Below are 8,130 nucleotides of genomic sequence, written 5' to 3'. Positions count from 1 at the left end.
AGGTAATCATCCCTGATTTAGTTTAATACTAGTATTATTTTATACTTCATCCGTCTCATAAAAATATGAACGAATGATATGACACGGGGAATTAAGATAAAATTGGTAAAGTAAGAGAGATGAGGAGAATGATATGGTAAAGTAAGAGATATGAGGAGAATGGTAGTTAAAGTAGTGTTAGTGGATAGTGAGACCTATATTATTAAATTGATATAACTTTCCAAAAATGGAATGCACATATTTTTGTGGGACGGACAAAAATGAAAAGTGCGCATATTTTTATGGGACGGAGGTAATATATTTGTCATTGTATCAATAAAGATAGACAAGGGTAAGTGGGTAACGACCTTATTTCTTTTTTCAGATTAACTTAAAGAACTCTAATTCTAAGTGAAACTAAAATGATAATATATAATCTAATTTTATCCTAATGGAACATAATGAATTTGTTGTGCAAAATTATAAATTAAAAAAAGAAGATTTTTGTCTTAAAAAATTGAATCGTGAGCTACCAATTCACTCAGCGATTGAAGTGGATCAATTATCAATGACAGACGTTTATAACGGAAGGGCTCAAAATGATTCCTATTTTTTACCACATACTCACTCTATCTCATGTTACTCGCACTTTTTATTTTAACCCGTAAATTTCAATTAGTTTTTTAATATAATTAAATTAGAATTTTAAGTGTATTGAGACAACTTAATAAAGGGACTCTTAACTTAAGCTAACATATTAATTAAATATATTAATTCTAACTTAAACTAGAAATAATATAAGTAGTTTGAGATGAGTCGAAATGGAATAGTGCAAGTAACATGGGACGGAGGGAGTATAATCGAACTTCTTTAAACCACTCCCCATTTCATCGTCCCTCTTTTATTCGGATAAGAAAAAAATATTCATAAATTTTTAAATAAGACTTGATTTATTGATCCCCAAGGTTCAGTGTTTTATATAATTAGATCATTGTGTTATTGCAAGTCACTAATTAATTCCTTATTTAATTAAGATGGAAAAACTTTATTTGATGAGTGTGCGTGGAAACAAAATGAAATTTTCCAAATGGTTTTCTCATAAAAAAAATAAAATGGGTTCGCATATATTCTCATTTAGAATATTGAATACGTGCATGTCATTAAAGAAGTTAATTCACCAGCTTTCACTTTTACATTTTTTCCTTTTACATTTTTACCGAAAACATCAAAACCTTTCTTAAATTATTCTTCGCACTTTGTCTTCATATGCTATTTTTATGAAGGTTAATTATATTGCCATAAAGCTACACATGATGGTGATTTAACTAAGCCATGCATTAAATAAAGACTCGAGATAAATATATAAAACATAATATTCCATCGAATAAAAAATTCAATATGAGATATTTTGCTTCCTATATTGGAGAAAATGTTTTGATCATGGAATAGTTAATCAAGCAAATGGACGTAAAGTTGGACAAAAATAAGATTCATCAAGATGTGTCATGTGTGCCATATTATTTTAGCGATATCCCCACAAAGCTAATGAAATTAAATATCACCTATTATTTTCAATTAATAATTTTTTCCATAGGTCTAGTGTCTTTGGCATTAAGTGCATTTGGTATTTAACTAGTTAAACAAATCATTTGGCATTAAGTATGACCATAAAAGAGGGATGTATTTTCAATTAAATTCATGCATCCATTTAGATAATTAATATTTTAATTTTCTTATTTAATTTCTTAATAGCAGAATGAAAATTTATTCATCCTCCAATGAACTTTATTTAGCGTTCATCAAAGAATTTCCTTTTCCTCCAGAAAAAAGCCTTTTCACAAAACCCCTTCGATAAAGGTTGCATTAATTTATTCGTACTATTTTATTTCTCTCGAAAATACTAATATTCCTCAATGAAATTTACACTATTCTGTCGTTACATACGTGAAGCCCACATATTGCTTTTGGATATCTAAATTTGTAAAAAGGCACATTATTTTTTCTTTGCAGAAACGGTCCAAAACAACCTTATAAAGTTTATGCAAACTTTTATTTTTATTTTCAAAACAGGAAATTAAAGGAAAAAATAAAAGAGGATCATCACATCTTTTCTGCAAAAAAAAGATATTCAAAAGTGAAATTAAATTAAAAGGGGTAAAGGGTTATTATTTTAAATAATTAGCAAAGTGGTTAAGCACCTCGTTACTGCCAAGAATTCTGTTTAAAATCAAAATACAATGAGTAGTGCAGCAGAGGAGACAAGATGGAATAAAGATCAATGAATTCTGTGCTAGTCAACATCTTTGACTCGATTTTCCATACACACTTTTCATATTCAATAAGCGTCCGTGACCAAATTTTATAGGGTGATGCTAAATGGTCATATTATGGCTGGCCATAATCAGATTTTTTATTTGAAAACTGAGTCATTTAATACACTTAGAAAGTATCAAAATTTTCAAGACTATACTACCCTTTGCCTTAATTTATCCAACAATATTTTCCTTAGCCTTCAATAAAATGTACTACGTACGCTTTATACTTAATATTTCTTTCCTTGTTTTTTCAGATTTTTAATTTTATTTCTAATTGATTTTTCAATTTAAGTTAAATTGATAAATCTAAGCTTAGATCAATCATATGTTTAGTTGTTTGATTGAATCTTCAATTTTTCCCACTATTTGCCTAATGTAGCAAGTTTTGGTAATAATGTATAGTAATAACTAGATTATCAATTTATAAAAATTCATAATATTACAATATGTAAAACTATGATATTTCATATTATTAATTATAATAGCATCATATACGGTATATTATTTGCAACATTAATAATTCATAATATTATTAATCCATAATAATAACTTTATACAACAATAATACAAATTGATATATTATGGTACTTGATATTAATGTGTATAATAAAATACATACTCTATAAATTTACAATTTAAATATCTTGACTAATGATATTATGCAATAAGCGTACATACTTCATTAGATCAAGATTAATTATGCATGACTTTAAAGATCCGATAATAATTATTTTTGGGAAAGAGAGTTGTAATTAATAGAGAGAGAGATTGATTTCAAATAGTATAAATTTGAAATGCAATGTAAATTCGCTCCCCAAAATTAAAGGAAAAGGGTGATTATGTAAAAGTACTAAAGCACTATCTAAAACTATTATTTTATTATATTATAATTTTCAGTTATTTACAAAAATACCACTGTATGGCCAGCCACATTGTGGCCACATAGCATTATTCAATTTTATACAACCAAAAATTAGTTTATTTAAAAAAAATTAATTTATTTATATATTTAATTAAAATATATGGACATACATGGAACATGCATAATATTATAGTCATATATTAATAATTTGTGTATAATTTTTTTACTTTTTTAGAACCATAAAATGTAATTAATGCATACTTTAATTCAAATTTGAAAAGCTATAGAGAGATAATTTAAATATAAAATAAAAAATTGAAAATGAGGGCGAAGACTGATAAAGTCTTTTTTAACTTGTCAACTAACTATATTTATTATTTTAATATATAATTAATAGATCAAAATTACTAATATAATCTTATTTTGGTTGTACAAAAATTTGATTGTTTATCACTACTCTTTCATATTTATTAAATTAATCAATTCATCAGCTTTTTACTTTTTTAAACGTAAAACTAATCGAAAATAATTAGAACTCCGTATCAATTTTTTTTGAAACTTTTGGTCTGTCGCTCCACTTCAGAAATTAATCAATAATTATAAAATTTAACGTTATTCGTAACTATCCTATAACAAAATATTTAGGCCGTTCACGTGTAATATATTATTGATGTAATGTATGTGTCGGAAATTAACGATGTGATCTCATATGTTAAGTGTGCTTTCAAATTGGTCACATTAAATACAATTTTACTAAAATAAAATTATAATTAATGTTAAATTTCATGGTTTATCCAGTCTATTTATTAGTTGGAGGACAAACATGAATTTCACTATATTTCATGAACTTTAATTAAGTCAATACTATTTTTAAAATTGATTTTTTAGTTTTTATTGCAATCGAGAATGTGGAAATCGTTTTAAATTCTATACATGACTAAGAAGATACTCCTATATGCTAATTCTATACATGACTAAAACAAGCCCTGTGTATGTTGAATTAATAGCCTCAATATGTTGGTTCTAAAACATTTTTTAGATAGTTTTCATTATATTAGATTCTCATTTCTTTATCGTTGGTTTTTATTTAGATATTGCCACATTAGGAATTTGTTAGAGTCTCTGTTGCAAAGAAAATACAAATTATATATCAGTGGAGTACAAATTATAATACGCACTTTTGCAGTAACAATTGCCAAAGTTTTTTTTATTCTGCCATCTCTTCTTCTTTCGAGATATATATAAACTATAAAGAGAGAGACTGTATTTGTCTACGAAACCTTTCCTTCTTTTATTTTCAGTGACTTGGTTTTTTTCTGAAAATCGGCAAAAAATAATTGAACACCTAATGTTTCAACTTTTTTTTAGAAAAGCTACGGCTTTTTCTTTCATAATTTTACGCACGTGCATACACGGTAAACATTTAAGTTAATTCAATAAAATTAAATTTCAATTTCAAAAATTTTATTATACGAAAATATGACATACAAATATGAGTAGAGATGATAAAAAGTAAACATGCACATTACATTTTTTCATAGATTATTACTCTTGCGCATATATAATATATTCATATATTTTAATCCCCAAATCACCAAAATGTTGAAAATAATTTTAATATATATAGTATATATAATATATATTTAACTTTAGATGATCATAATTAAAATTTTATTTTGGAATTCGTTTCTTCATATTATATATATTAAATTAAATATTTTTTCTATAAGTATTGTATATATATATAGGGGAGCGTTATTCTCCTATTCATCCTTAGATATTTTATTCTTCTTAATATGGGCCGTTAGATCTCATTCATCAACGGTCCAGATGATCTGCATTATTACACTATAATGGTGCATTATTAGTCGGTGTGCATTATTCAACTGAAAATCTGCATTATTACACTATAATGGTGCATTATTAGTCGGTGTGCATTATTCAACTGAAAATCTGCATTATTAAATGACACGTGGCACCAATCTAACCGGCGAATGACAAAATCGTGGGGATGAGATTAAAAAGAACAAAGAACAAAAGATACAAAAATGAAATGAATACATCCATATATATATATATATATATATATATGTGTGTAGATTTAAATTTATTCTTTTTCTATTCTCCATCCAAAACAAATTTAATATATTTTCGTATGAGTTGTGTGAATAATAAGAGAAGAAGAAAAAATTGAAAACCAAACACTTGACTTATTTCATTCTTTGTGCAAAAGTACAATATTTATCCATATTCCAAAAATTTAATCGGGGACTGATTTTTTTGGAAATAATGGATATTAATATCTTATAATTTTAAACCTTATTTGGGAAAATATACAAAGAAATAAGCAAACAAGAAAGAGAAAATAAAATACTTTTTATTCCGAAAAAAGAAACAAATAAATGAAACAGCAAAATTATTTAACAAATTAAACATTAAATGATCATAAAGGTCCATATTGAATATTGAGAAGAGTTAACACATGCAAAATAGTAGTAGTCGTTATTGGATCACAACAGCCAAAAAAACAGTATTATTAGTATTTAATTCTTTTATTTTTAATACTATGGTGGGCCGTTATTAGAAAATTACAACTGCCAAAAAAAGTGCATTTATATTTTATCATTATTTAAAATTTTAAAATTTGATTTTTTGTGGGCAGTTTAGATTAGTATGGTGAGGGCGAGTGATACGATGTTGATCGTATCGAGACAAGGATCGACGGCGAGGGAGCTCGGCGATCAAAATCAGGCTGCACACGGAGGTCTTCTCCGTCGGACAGTTGGTCAGTTTTGAGAGAAAATAAAGAGAAAACAACAAATTTGGGAAATATCTTCATTCATAATAAATGTGTTGACAAGTTCCCTTTTTATATCTACACCCTAGGGCGGTTCAACTTCCTATCTCCCGGGAAATAACCACAAAGAAAACCCGAGATAGAGCTTATAAATATGCTCGACTTCCTAGTCTATTACATTAGATAAACAAGCATAACTAACTATAAATAACTAAGTCCCTACTAGTCTTGGAAACGGATTGGAGGCCTCCTTATGCGAGGTGGTGAGACATGGGACGAGAGACAGACGATAGCTTCATCTGCAGAGTCATCTGCATGCTCTTTTGATGTTGGGTTCGTATCAACTCCCCCCCCCCCCCCGATAGGATCATCCTTGTCCTCAAGGAGAAGAGAAGGAAATCGTTTGGATGCTTTTCTTTTTGAATCTTCCACATCAGCACTGAGGGATCCACAAAAGGTCTCCAAGTTATCAATCTTCTGCCGGAGAGAATAAGAATGGTTTTGTGCTTCTGATAGTGCATTTCCCAACCACTGAATCTTATCATCAGACTCCACATATCGCAGAGGAGATGGCTGTATTAAGGCCTGTGCAATGGCCTTCCCATTCTGTAACACCAACCCTTTGTGGAGTCCTTTAGTCGGCTTGATAAACGACCTTGACATGAAGAATTCATCCAGAAGTAAGTGTATCCGAAAATCAAATGTGCGGGTAGGAGGCATGCCTTGCGGCGGATGAAAAACTGCCACGAAATCTGACAAATCCCGAAGGATTGGCAGCGACAGATCTGTCTGAAATGTCGATGGCTGACTGGAATGTGCCGGAGCTGAACTTGATAGTACAGCTACAATTTCTAACAGTTCCTGTTGGCCTGCATGTGACAGTAGAACGGCCAAGGCGTGAGCAGAATTCATGTGGTGTATAGGTGAACAACCACGTAGCACAACCAAGGATTCATCCTGGAAAAATTCCATAGTTCGTGCCACATAATCATGCGTGACACGGCCAAGTGATTCCAACCACTCCATGCCTAGAATGATGTCCGGCCCGTGGAAGGGCAAAATATGTAGATCAATATGAAATAAATGACCTTGAAGATCGACCATTGTTTCCTTGCTGACATGAGAACAAACTAAGGATTCACCATTACCGACATAAACACGAAAAGGTTTAATCTTAGTCAAAGAAAGACTTAGCTTTTCGGCGATACACGGATGTATAAAATCATGGGAGCTTCCATTGTTAACCAAAATATTCACCGCGGATTTGTCAATTGTTCCCACAATATTAAAGGACTTCACGTGTTGTCGGCGGCCTTCGACGGCATTCAAGTGAGATAGATCCGCTGTGATATCATTATCATCAGTCTCTAATTCAACCACATCATCGTCGTCAGCATCGACGCCCATGTAAGCCAAAAAATTATGGTTACACACATGACCTGGGGTCCATTTGTCCTCACAATACCTGCATAATCCCCGACGAGAGTGATCTGATTTCTCCGACGCAGAAAGGCGCACCACAGGGAATTTGCTGAACTCTCAGAATCTGCCACCCCGAAGGGCGCGGACCTTGTGAAGACGAAGCCATGGTCTGGTTAGGCATTGTGGAAGGATTGTGTGTGGCTCTTGATTGTTGTGAGACCCATGGCTGAGGCGAATAAGTGGAGGGCGACAGCTGGTGCTCCGGTCGACATGCCGATAATTCCTTGGCCAAAGCAAATGCTACCGCCAAGGTTGTAGGTCGATGTAGCTCGACCTCACGTTGAAGCGGTTTTTTGAGACCGGCAACATATATTGGCAGAAGAATGTAGTCTGGAACACCAGAGAGTTTATTATGCAAACACTCAAACTCGAATTGATATTCCGTGACCGTGCTGGTTTGACACAACTTAGCGATCAAGCCGATGTAGCTTTCATAAAAGTCTGGATCGAATCTGTATCGAACCTCGCTCAAAAATTCTTGCCAAGTGACAAAATCATTATTGGAGCAATAGTGTTTGATCCATTCAGACGCCGGCGGGTCAAATAACGGAACAACATAGTGAAGTCGGTTGGCGTCGGGCATCATCATATGATCGAAATAGTATTGGATTTTGAAAATCCAATTAGCCGTGTCAGTGTCATCAAAACGAGGAGGATCCAGACGCACACCCCGATGTTGGTCTTGGTATTGATGG

This window comes from Salvia splendens, unplaced genomic scaffold, assembly GCF_004379255.2.
Source record: "Salvia splendens isolate huo1 unplaced genomic scaffold, SspV2 ctg577, whole genome shotgun sequence".
NCBI classification, from domain to species: domain Eukaryota; kingdom Viridiplantae; phylum Streptophyta; class Magnoliopsida; order Lamiales; family Lamiaceae; genus Salvia; species Salvia splendens.
This window is presented reverse-complemented; position numbering follows the sequence as displayed.